This window comes from Suricata suricatta, chromosome 7 (assembly GCF_006229205.1).
Source record: "Suricata suricatta isolate VVHF042 chromosome 7, meerkat_22Aug2017_6uvM2_HiC, whole genome shotgun sequence".
Lineage (NCBI taxonomy): Eukaryota > Metazoa > Chordata > Mammalia > Carnivora > Herpestidae > Suricata > Suricata suricatta.
In genome coordinates this window covers 67,729,005-67,741,647 of record NC_043706.1, presented here as the reverse complement: position 1 = coordinate 67,741,647, position 12,643 = coordinate 67,729,005, and the positions used below count along the sequence as shown (strand labels likewise).

Sequence of the window (12,643 nt, the reverse complement as noted above, 5' to 3'; positions counted from 1 at the left end):
CACATGTACCCCAATGTTCATAGCAGCAATGTCAACAATAGCCAAAACATGGAAGGAGCCTAAATGTCCATCACCTGACGAATGGATCAAGAAGATGTGGTATATATTCACGATGGAGTACTACATGGCAATGAGAGGGAATGACATATGGCCCTTTGTAGGAAAGTGGATGGACCTTGAGGGTGTCATGCTAAGTGAAGTAAGCCAGGCAAAGAAGGACAGAAACCATATGTTTGCACTCATAGGTCTAACAGGAGACCAGGAGAAACCTAATGGAGGACCAGGGGGAGGGGGAGAGGGAAAGAGAGTTGGGGAGAGAGAGGGATGCAAAACTTGAAAGACTACTGAATGTTGAAAATGAACTGAGGGTTGAAGGGGAAGGGGGAGGGAGGAAAAGGGGTGGTGGTGATGGAAGAGGGCACGTATGGGGAAGAGCACTGGGTATTGTATGGAAACCAATTTGACAATAAACTATCTAAAAAAATTTAAAAAATTAAAAATGATCCTTTCTTCATCTTCTAAAAAAAAAGTTAAGGGAATTACTCATCTCAAAGAAATGGATACAGGAGAAACAATTTTGCTTATGTCACCTAAGCTATCATATCCTTAAATTGTGCCACTTACTCAAATTTTAGTTGGATCCAGTTTGTCTCACTCTTGTCTTTTCTTGTGTTGTAGTACCTCCTTGAGATCTCATCCACTCACATTTCAGCTACCATCAATGAAGTAACACGTCCCAAGGCGAGATTTTATTGAGAATATTGCCTGGTAAGAAGCTTAGCAGGTAATGCTTTATTTTGTAAGAACAATTGGCATGTGGTGAGTCAAAGGGAGAAATGATTTGGATTATGATGATATTATCTAACAAAATCTGATTATTAACTTCTGCTGATTTTTAACTTCTTTAATTGTTTAAAGTTTATGATTCTAATACAAAAGTCATTATTCTTAGTTTTATATTTAATCAAGGACAAACATTAGATGCAGTGCAAAATACACCTAAGTAGATTTTAGAAACTATAAGAAACTATGACCGAGTATTATACATACAGTTTTATATTTTTCTTTCTTCCTTTTTTTTTATGAAGTTACTCATCCAATATAAATGGACTCATTAGAAGCATTTTTATTTATGTTACATGGAAACATCAGATGAAGACAAAATGGTGCCTTTTATATATATATTTGTCAAGGACCTGGCAAATTATTATTAAGGGGTTGGCAGTTGGTGGAAATATGTAATTGATGATTGCTTAATGGGCTACCATTCATGAGGAAATGAATCTATCTCATACCCGTCTGTGCATAAACCATGCACAAACTATCCTTAGTCAAGAGTTGACTGTGGCTTTATTTTAATGGTGATTTTGAGTTATCTCTTGACTCTCACTACCTCTCTTTATCTTGGTTATTTTATGTGCCAAGTCCCTTAATATGTTGATGTCACACTACAGACATTTAATAATTACTTTTTAAAGTGCTGATACTAAGAAGATGGTCCAGACTTTGAAAGTTCCAATGAAAGATGAGAGAAGGACATCTGCAATGGAGTGACCTGATTCAGGTCCTTGGATTTCTCCTCTTCTGAATTAAAGTTTTTTTCTAGAAGGGCACCCTCCCTCAACCCCTCTCCAAAAAAAAAAAAAAACACTTTTGAGGAGCAGCTTATTTTTGGATTATGTACATATCTCTGTTTATCCTGTCATGTTCATCATGATGAGTAGACTTTTTTTTTAAATGTTTATTTATTTATTCTGAGAGAGAGTGTGTGAATAGGGGAAGGGGCAGAAAGAGGGGGAGAGAGAGAATCCCAAGCTGGCTCCACGCTGTCAGTTAGAATCTGACCTGAGGCTTCATCTCCCAAACTGTGAGATCATGATCCAAGTGGAAATTAAGAGTCTGATGATTAACTGACTGAGCCACTCAGGTGCCCTGATTTATTTTTTTATTGGTTATTGATTGCCAAGTTTCTGTAAACCTCTTAAATTATAAGACACTAAGTAAATATCATTGAGATAGGATAAATCATATTTGCTTTTTGGAACAGTCTCAAAGTCTGAAATGATCTATGCTTTTGGGAGCAATGCCTTGCATGAGGGATTATTTGCCTTATCATAAATCAGTTCATTCATTCAATTATCATAAATCAGTTTAATTGCTGAGCTCTTTACTATCCTGAAGGGTTTTTCTGAGTCACATTGTACAAAATCACTGCTGTTGGGAGGAACTTAAAACTACTTGGGCAGAAACCTTCCCTTAGGCAGAATCCGGGGAGCAAGAGGAGAGGGGAGCTAGGGCAGGCTAGGCTGAATTAGGGAAGTTACTTGGAATAGCTTCTGTTGGACATGGAAGGGGGATGAAGGGATAGCTCTAATTTCAGGGAAAATTTAGTCTTTAAGATTTTTATAACTTTGTGTTATCTCTTCTCTCTTGGAGTATTAGTGTTTTATTCTGATCTTTGCCTCTCTACCAATCTCCCCTCTTCCATCTCAACCAACTCTGACTTTTGAACTCTACCTAGATCTGCTCATTTTGGAAAAGTTTAAATTAGCTCTAACTTATTTTACTCAGCTACTTTTGGCCCTTATTTTCTCTGTTTCTGCCCTTCCCCCACCTTCTAAATAAAACTTTCAGCAAGATGTAGAGAGGAAATAATGCAAACTTGGAATTCAGAGAGACCCTAAGTTCAAGTCTTGACTTTTCCTTTTTCATTAGCTGTTGTGGGCAAGTAACACCGTGACCCATAGAATTACATGGGTGAAATTGTGTTGATTATATATATTGGCAATAGCTGGAAAAATTTATCAACTCAGTGCATTCCCAAAGTGGACCTAATCTTATTGTAGCTACTTAGAAATACACAGAGAGTCCAGGATAGTGCAAAAAAATTCTTATGTGTCCTTTCAAGGTCATTTTTAGAGCCAGTTTCACTTCTTGGGGGTCATTGGAAGCTCTCTTATTTGTCACCTTTTTCTTTCCTTCTCCCAACCTAAGTTTGACCTCTTTATAGCCAAAGCTCATTTATCTCTAAGAATGTCCAGGTATCTTGAATATTTGAGTGGAACATATATAAAATAAACTGACTATTCTCTTACTAATATCATCTCTCATAGGATAATTGTGATACATTTTTACATGAGTGGACTTTCTGTCCTTCAGAAGTAAGGATGGGGAGAGACTGATGAAGGAAACAGTAGACTAAAAGTTCCATTAAGCTGGGGGAGTACAGGGCCAGACAAATGTGTGACAATACACAGAACCTGGTTCTGCCACGTGTATAGAACACCCACACTCAAAAGATAGTCTAAAACAAAAAAAAACTCATACTTATTTTTTCTATTAGTATCATGTACTAACAAAATATATAATTAAAATGAATTTCTACTAAAGGCTTAAGTGCACATAGTGGATAAGGGAAGAAATCTTTAATCTGTGCAGTTTGAAGGTATTGGGGGAGACATTTAAGTGTTTTGAATCCTACAACAGTGAATAATTATGATGTTCATATAGGAAATTTCTCTTTATTACTAACTCTCAATTACCAACAAAAAAGGTGCCATTAATTTTGTTCTAAATTTTATTTAATTAGGATATTTGGTTTTATATGTGCTCAGTCTTTAATTTTATAGCTAATTTAGTGTATTTTCCTTTGCAGGACTCAGAGGGCCAATTTTCCTAGGCAATATTTGTTGAGGATAATAAGTCCTAGCATAATAAGATGAAGGCCCCTTTTATAAATTAATCATGTGCAGTTGGTACCATTTTTCTTTAAATAAAATGTTTCCATTCACTCTTAAACTTTTTTCTTTTTTACTTTAAAAAATGTTTAATGACACACCATTGTACAGTTAAGGAAATTATCCCTTGTATAGTCAGAGGAAGTGACAGACATAAAGACTGTAGTGTGATAAAGGGGTATAAATTACCCCAGGAACATCAGAAAAGGTTAAAAAAAAAGTTGCAAGGTATTGTATCCACAGCTCATCACCATAGTTTTCAAACACTGCTGTGAGGCCTTTGTCTCTTCTTTTTGTCTCCTGTCCAATGTCATGGAGATATAATTGATATATAATATTGTATTAATTTAAGGTATACAACATAATGATTTGATATATGTATACATTGAAAAATGATTACCATGATAAGTTTGGTTAATATGCAGCACTTCACATAGTTACACATTTTTTTTCTTGGGATGAGTACTTTTAAAATCTACTCTCTTAGCAATTTTCAAGTATACAATACAGTATTGTTAACTATAGTCACCATGCCATACATTACATCCTCAGAATTAATCAATTAATTAGTTAATTACTTTTCTGTTTTAGAAAAAGCAAGAGATACAGTCTGAGCAGGGGAGAAGGGCAGAGGTAGAGAGAGACAATCTTAGGCAGACTCCACACTCAGTGCAGAGCCCACCCAGGGCTCTATCCCATGGCCATGCAATCATGACCTGAGCTAAATCCAGAGTCAGACGCTCAACCAACTGAGCCACCCAAGTACCCCAGAATTTATTTATTGTTAACTGGAAGTTTATGACTCTTTCTTCTTGAGTACATGTACCTTGATTGCCCCCAATCTACCCTCATCTTGGGCCTGAAGACTGAGTTCCAGAAGAGACATTCTTGACAAAGCAGAGTGTTTTATAATGATTGAGACTTTACTTACATACAAGGAATCTGTGCTTATTCCTTTACCTAGTAAATTACCACGCAATTTCTGCAACAACTGTTTAGGAATTCTTTATGTTTTGCTACTCAGATGGGAAAGCCAAATTTCTAGATGAGAAATTATAAAATTGACAGTATTATAAAAATATAGGTGAGTATTACTGTTTAGGGCTCTTAATAAGAATAATAAAACAATAACTATTAGAGACTGTTATAATGATGTTTAGATATTTAGTGAGCATCAACTATATGGCAGGCAAGCACCATGCTAGATGCTCCATATAAAAAAATGAAGAAATTGTTCCCATCTACAAGAAGCTTACTACCAAGCTTAAAAGGCAGGTATTAAAAAGAAACAGTTAGGGGCACCTGGGTGGCTCAGTCTGTTAAGCCTCTGACTTAGGCTCAGGTCATGATCTCACATTCGTGGGTTTGAGCCCCATGTCGGGCTCTGTGCTGACAGCTCAGAGCCTAAAGCCTGCTTCAGATTCTTTGTCTCCCTCTCTCTCTGTCCCTCCCCAGCTCACTCTCTGTCTCTGTTTCTCAAAATAAAGACAAAAAAAAATTTTTTTTAAAGAAACAATTAGATTAAATAAATGGCACTTGTTCTAACAGTGATGGATAAAATGATGAAAGAATAGATTCTAAAGGTTCTAATGTATATTCAGGTGATAGCTTAGACTTTGAGGATGCCTCCATCAGTGCATTTCTATGAAATGAAGGCATTTCATTCTATGAAAGAGGGCAGATCAAACAGTATGTGAGACACTTACTTCCAAGGAGTTCTGCAAAGAAACGACAGAGGAAGGTTAAAGATGTTAGTGTACTGGCTCATGCTGGATCATTAATCAGATCATCCAATTATAAACATGTTGGGCAGAGTGTGAAATGCTAAAAAATGATGCTAACCCTGATCAAAAGAGATTTTCGGGGAGACAGAATCTGACAAATGAAGAGTTCAGCAGCATATATCCTTTAAGAAAACACTGGAGTGGAAGTTCCACTAATGTTTCTTGCAATAGTTGAACTTTTTCATAGTGCAGGAAACACTCAACTGTTTGTGCTGTTTATTTTCTCTGCACCTTAGCCAACTTCTCTGACCCTCAGTTTCTTTGCATCTATATGCTACCCTCATAGAGCTCATAGAGCTTTTGGGGGGATTCATTCATGCCCAAATTTACTAGGCACTATGTTAAATGTTTTTTATATTTATCTAATATAATCTTCAATAATTTGAATATATTATCCTCATCTGGCAGAAGAGGAAATCAAAGTAATTATCCCAAGAACACATGGCTATAACTTATAGAGCCCAGAATGGGATTCTGATCTATCTCACTCCAAAATCCAAACTTGTATAAACTATTTCCTCATTTGACAGATGGAATACATATGAAGGCACTCAAAAATATCATTTCTATGTAGTTAATCAACAATTATTTAGCATCTAATGTATTCTAGGCATTTCATTCAAAGCCATAGGTAAAGAACTTAATAATATAGATCTTAGTGAGATAAAAATTATGTAATCTGCTATTTGTCAAGATAGAGGATGATAAAGTCAAAGTTAGACCTCCTCTCCCATAGAAATAATCTGCTAATACTTTGAAAATTTTATTGATGGCTATAACCATCAAGAAGACAACTTAAGAAATAATTTTCAGCTCTAAAATCTAAGTTATGCAACATTATGGTATTCTATGGATAGAATATACAAATTAAAAGATTAGAATTCTGAAGATAATTTTAGAAAGAATACAAAATCTAATATATAAATATATAAAAACATATCTACATCTATCTGCCACTATATTAATCTCCATCTGTCTTGATATATACTATCTAAGTATATTGAGACAGTATCAGAATTATGCAGGAAAAATAGTTACCACCTGATAACCATTTCTGAGTTTTTAAAAAAATTTTTCCAATTTATATAGTTTATTGTCAAATTGGTTTCCATATAACAACCAGTGAGTTTAAAATAACAGTGCTCATTATGACTTTGAGGGCTATAGGAGAAGGATAATTCAGAGTAGTTTAGCTGAATAGTGATTGAAAGGGTGGTTTAAGAAGCAAGTGCTGAAATAAATCAGTCAGAGAAAGACAAATATATGATTTCACTCATACATGGAATTTAAGAAACACAACAGATGAACATAGAGGAAGGGAAGATAAAAACAGAGAGGGAGGCAAAACATAAGAGACTCTTAAAGACAGAGAACACACTAGGGGTTTCTGGAGGAGAGGTGGGTGGAGGGATGGGCTAAATGGGTGATGGGCATTAAGGAGGGCACTTGTTGGAATGAGCACTGGGTGTTATAAGGAAGTGATGAATAGCAGGGTTCTTCTGAAACCAAGACTACACTGTATGTTAACTAACTTGAATTTAAATTTAAAAAAATCAGACAAAGAGCAGCAATAACAACAACAACAATGCATGCATAAACATTAAAAAAAACCCAAACAAGTGTTGAACAAATGCAAGAAGTTGTAAAATTAGCCTAGGATATGCAGGTAATTACAAGTAGTTATTAGTAGAACATGAAGAATAAGATGGTGTTGTTGGAAAGTCACTTGGAGAGGGAGAGGTTATTAAGATTTTATTGGAGATTTGCACTGCTGGAATTTTTTTTTTCATTACATAGGTTTTTGCAGTGGCAAAAAGGGAGAAAAATAGATAGCACTATAGCCATAGAAGCATCAGCATTGTGCTGGGAATACACTGGGACAGTATAGACCAAAATGGGATGAATGTAGAAAAAGAAGAAATCAGAAGATTAAAAAAAAGAGAAATCAGAACAGCATTAGGTTTGTCTGTATCTCAAAAATTTTGGTTTAGCTCTTTGCTCCCTATTGAGGCAGGACTGATTGATGATCAATACAATCTTCACTCATCTTATGAGTCTCTATATTTTAAATTATAAGTGTATATATCTATATATATTATATACATGTATCTATATCTAATCTATACCTAAATAAAAATGATTATGTGTAAATTTACACAATCCATTTCTTTGGTCTTCATAAATAAACAAGTTATATTTTATTTACATAAATAAACATGTGTTAAGCATTTACTATATTTGAGGCTCTACATTAAGAGCTTGATTTACAAAGATGGATATAAGATTGATCCTGGCACTTTAACTGCAAGTGAGGAGCAGTGAATTAATGAGGTAACCCAAATGATGGCTTCTAAAGCAAATGGTCTTATTTCTTACCTTTCTAGGCCTTCCTGTCCTCATTCCTGGCTTTCATGCTCTAAGGCTTTGGGAGTCCCCAACACCATGTGAGAGATGTATTTCCTTACCCGTCAATTCTGCAGGCCCACACTGGGAAGGCGGTCTCCTGGTCTATATTTAAGAGAGAAGATCAGACAAATATTCCTGCTTTTAAACTTATTTAACATTCCCAAATAATAAAGTCATGAAGTTTTGATAAAAACTCCTTATTATATTTACCATTAATTCCCTAAACTCTATCTCAACATAAATTATACTATATTTTCTCAGGTTTATAATTATGTGGAACCTATCTGTAACTTGCTTGAATCAGACTTAAAAGGGAATTATGTACTCAAATCCTAGACTAAATAAATCTAGGGAAATATGAAGCCATTTCCACTTCTAGTAATAATTTCCAACATAGCTAATATGAATCAATTTTAATTGGAGAATTGAAATGATAAACCAGTTAGAAAAGTCAGCTGTTTAAGAAGCAGACATATTAGTTTTTTCTGCCTCTAGCTCAGATACCTTTTAAAGCATTGGAAGATTCTATAATTATATTTAAAAATATGTTTTTATCAAGGCAAATACAGACTGATATCCAGTTAAAATATGTGTTATTTGTGATTGGATTATTTAAACAGAAAACTGATAATTTGTTATTTTAGATTTTTCATCATAACATTAAGAAATACTATGTATAAATTGAAAATACTTGTTAGTTTGAAAATCATGTCAGAAGAAAACAATGTTACATAATATGACTAGAAAAAACATTTTATGACACAGTATAGTTTTCCTATTCACAGATGAAAATACTAACATGGTTCATCCCAAAGTTGAGATATTTTTATTTTTGTGATAAAAACCACATAATATGAAATCCACCTCTGAAATTTTTAAGTGTACAGTATAGTATAATAACTTGAGGTAGAATACAGTGCATCTATTCTCAGGCTCTGCTGCAGAATTATGTTAACATGGTGAACTTCCTGGGGAAGATACCCAATTGCTCTATCCTTATTAAAATATCATGTTTTATTTTAGAAAATATCCCAGAAAAGCTTTATTCTTGAATTCCTCCAAAGAAATCACTTCTTCATTAGTGATTAACCTCTCCATATATAGTTATTTTAAATTTCAACCAAAATAATTATATATTACTTAAAATTTCTGTATAACAATTTAGTGACTGGTCACAGCTAATTTTAATCACTCAAAAACATTTAATCAAGTACAGAAGAAGATGGCCATCATTGCAACGACATATACTTAAGTGACATGTTTTTGCCTATGGATAGCAACTTGATGCAATTCCACAAACATTTGTGATACAAATGCCTCATGTCAAGTACTCTGCTACAGAGATGAAAAGAACAGAATCCAAATTTCATGGGTTTCCAGTATTTCTCCTGAACTCTTACTGCTTACTCTCTCTCCTAATTTCCTTAACCATATGACTTGAGATATTTTATAATTTGGGGTGAATGTTAATATTAAATTCAGAATGTATATCATCAGCTACCACCATGGGACTGCAACTTATTTAAGGTGTTAGGCATTTTGTATTAAAGCTTTTTTCTATCTAGCATTGTAAGCAGAGTAAAACCTTAGTAAGTTGTTGATTTACTAGCTATTTTAATTTGGCAGTTATAAATTTTGCTTGCCATTAGAGCTTTTGCATTAGTTCATGTCAATATTCAATTTTGTCAGATATTTAAAAATTTTTTAAATATTTTGAAATTTTAGAGAAAAGGATTTAAATGTGGAAACAGAAGCTCTGTGATAAACAATTCATTCTACGAAATAATATTTATTTACATCTTTATAATTTATACAAGCGATATCTAATTTTATGGTCTAATTGGCAAGAGGTTGCTTCCAGGGCTTACATGTGGCTATGTAAATCTGAGAATTACCTAAGATCTTTGGATGTATAATTGAATAGCTCACTCTTAAAACAATATTAACTTCTTTTTTTGTTGTTGCTGTCTTGTGTTATTGCTTATAACATTATTTATTGCCTGTAATGTTAAATTCAAACTTATGACCTAGATTACATTAAAAATTTAAACAATTATCTTAATTAGATATTAAAGCAGGGTTTTTAGTCACTAATGAATCATAACAAATTTTAAGAAAGAGAGACACAGATAAACACCTCATTCAGTTATGGAGAAAATTATAATTGGGGAAATGTAATCCAAATAGAAGCTGGCTGTAAGGGATTCAATACATAATGCAAGAAGCAATTATGCTGGCCTTTTGAAAAATTATACCACCCTTTTTTCCCCTTCAAATTTAGAATTTTTCTTTAATAATTAATCAACTTGAGAGTTAAGGCTGGACACTTTTCAGTGTTGAAATTTGGGTGGGGTACTCTCCTTGATAATTAAAGGTGGTTGGATTCTTAAAATAGGATTCTTTATAGATTTTTCATTGTATGAAAGTATTCTGAAAAAAATATATAGTTTGTATGACATAAATTATTCCTATTAGTTGTTATCTACACAATATTGGGTAAAACAAACTATATTCATTGAAATGATGCTCTTTCAATACCTCCTATAGTAGCTGTATATATTGCATCTTACTGTACTTTTCTGCAAACCCCAAAAAAGGCCCAGGCATAGAACTCTTTCTCTGAAGCAAAATGATTGCATCTGATTTTCATGAGGACTTAGAATGTCTACATTTTGTGTGTGTGTGTGTGTGTGTGTGTGTGTGTGTGTGTGAGAGAGAGAGAGAGAGAGAGAGAGAGAGAGAGAGAGAGAGAGAGAGAAATCCTAGACTAACATGTATATAGCCACATTTTTCTTTTCAGATAATGCCTCATTAATAAAAACATATTTGGACTTTGTAAAAGAAAAATCCTCCTGTGTTTCTTCTCTACTATTCACACAGAATATTTCTGTGACCAGATGTGTCAGCTTTCCACACAAAGCTATTTTCTGATGCAAAACAGGTGTTTTACAATTCAATTCAGTTCTGACACTACCAGAGTAAGTGCAGGCCCAATAAGTTAAGAGTTCAGTCCCACAAGACTCCCTCACTTCAGATGTCAATTACAAGTCCAGGTTGTCACCTGTGCTTCTGACTGACTGCCTGTAAATCAGGATTTCAATGAACCCCTCCTTGGGTTCAGTAATTTACAAGGATGGTTCATGGAACTCAGCGAAACAATTTACTAGTTTAATATAAAGAATACAATGAAAGGTAAAGATGAGTAGTCAGATAAAGAGATAGGTGCAAGGTCTGAGGGGGACCCAAGTGTGGGGGCTTCTGTCTATGGAGTGAAGGTGTACCACCCTCCCAGCATTTGGATGTGTTCACCAAACCCCAAACCTTCATTTTTGGGCTTCATCATGTAGGCATGACTTATTAATAGCTCATACTCTAGCCTGTCTCCCTTTTCCAGAGGATGGAGGTGGGGCTAAGAAGTCCAAGCATCTAATTATGTCTTGGTCTTTCTGGTGACCAGCCCCCATCCTGAAGCTATCCAGAATAGCCTCAAAAGAACAAAAGATCAGCCATTGAGTACTGGCCATTGAGTATCCGCATTTGAGTACCAGCCATATTCTGGATCATACGTTTGAGCTACTCCCTTATTCTCTGATAAAAGAAAACAACACAAATACTTGAAGTACTTAAAGAATAGGAAGTGCTATAGCATCATGGTGATTGAAAGTCTCTTGACTGACCTCCTTCTCTGGAGAGACTGGTGAGCACACAGCACTCCTTAGGGAAGAGTTAGGACTGAAAAAATAGGATGTGGGTGAGGGTCTAATAATAATAGTGATGATATGGCAAGTGCTTATTTTGAAGTGCCTATTATGTGCCAGGCTTTATAAGAAGCACTTTCTGTATATTCATTCAAGCCTTAAAACAGTTGTTAGGTCATTTTATCATACTCATGCTCTTTATCATACTCATGCTCTTTCTCATGAGAAAAGCCAACTATATTATTAGAATTAGGTCCTTTTCTTCTGATTTTATTAGTGGAGATTATTTTGTCTGGCTTCTTTCTGAAAACCTCCCATGAAATGACAATAAATCCAGAATTGATTTGACAGCAATAAAAGTAGGATGCTGTGGAAAATGCTGACAAGATTATTTTCTTCAATTGAGTACTTTTCCAGATTCCAAAGGGAGATGCAACTTCAGTGAGAAGTCTTGAGAGTATGAAGCTTCTTGTTTTATAATCATTTCCTTCCAATTAAGATTGGCTCAAGCCCTCAGTTTTTATTGGACTATCAAAGAAACTTTCCAATGATTTTTCTGAGATTTCTACTGCTATTGTTTAGCTTGGAGTCTGTTTTTTTCTTTCACAGAACCATCTGAGAAATTTTTTAAAAAACACTTCTCTGAATATGATACCTTTCTTTCATAGAACTTTATGCACTGCTTACAGAATGAAAACTAAGATCTTTAGAATGACCCTTAAGACTGCCTTCCTCTAACCCTTATCTACCTTTTTAGTCTTTTCATTCTTTCATTCATTCTACACTCTACCAAAACCTGGTTATTTTTCTGTCCTGAGGAAATTTTATATTTGCTACTGGGAGAGGTGAAGAGTCTGGGCTTTAGAGACAGATACCCAAGTTTCAACACCTGGCTCTGTTTATCTCCAACTGTGTGACTTAAGGCAAGTTACTTAGCTCCATTTTTTTTCTTTATAATGAGGATAATTATAATATCTATCTTATAGGGTTATGGTGAGAACTAAATGAATTAGTATAT

The 12,643-nt window shown here is 34.5% G+C and overlaps 1 long non-coding RNA gene across 1 annotated transcript in view; it reads left to right on the top strand.

Annotated features, from left to right (window-relative positions):
• The window catches only part of LOC115295478, a 14,616-nt gene extending 6,557 nt beyond the window's left edge, over positions 1-8,059 (top strand). The window contains exons 2-3 of the long non-coding RNA XR_003910421.1: positions 679-768; positions 7,906-8,059. This is a non-coding gene — a long non-coding RNA (uncharacterized LOC115295478). The remainder of the gene's footprint in view (positions 1-678; positions 769-7,905) is intronic.
• The last annotated feature ends 4,584 nt before the right edge of the window (positions 8,060-12,643 follow it).